This window comes from Octopus bimaculoides, chromosome 23, assembly GCF_001194135.2.
Source record: "Octopus bimaculoides isolate UCB-OBI-ISO-001 chromosome 23, ASM119413v2, whole genome shotgun sequence".
Classification (NCBI taxonomy): domain Eukaryota; kingdom Metazoa; phylum Mollusca; class Cephalopoda; order Octopoda; family Octopodidae; genus Octopus; species Octopus bimaculoides.
The window spans coordinates 26,740,537-26,740,938 of NC_069003.1; positions in this window are offsets into that span (position 1 = coordinate 26,740,537).

A 402-nucleotide genomic window follows, 5' to 3' on the forward strand; every position below is an offset into this window, starting at 1 on the left:
GTATTTGCAGTGCATATACGTAAAGAACTGTCAGTTCTTTCGCTTACCGATAGGGGTGGGGTGGGAGGAGGAAGGGTGGGAGAAGTGCAATAGGCTCCCAGTAAATGACTGGTGCTTAACTGCATCGATAACAAACGTTCAATGTTTAACTGCATCGATAACAAAGTTCAATGTCGCCCACGATGAGATACGTACTCATAAAAAAACACAGAGACATCATCATCGTCGTCGTCATCATCATCATCATCATCATCATCATCATCATCATCATCATCAACAACAACAACATCTAGAATACCTGTCACCTAATCTCTATTAAATACTTCTACACCTGACTTAAAGAAAATCTTGTTAACATGCTTGTAGGTAAAGGAAAAATAGGTCTTTCACAATATATGTATA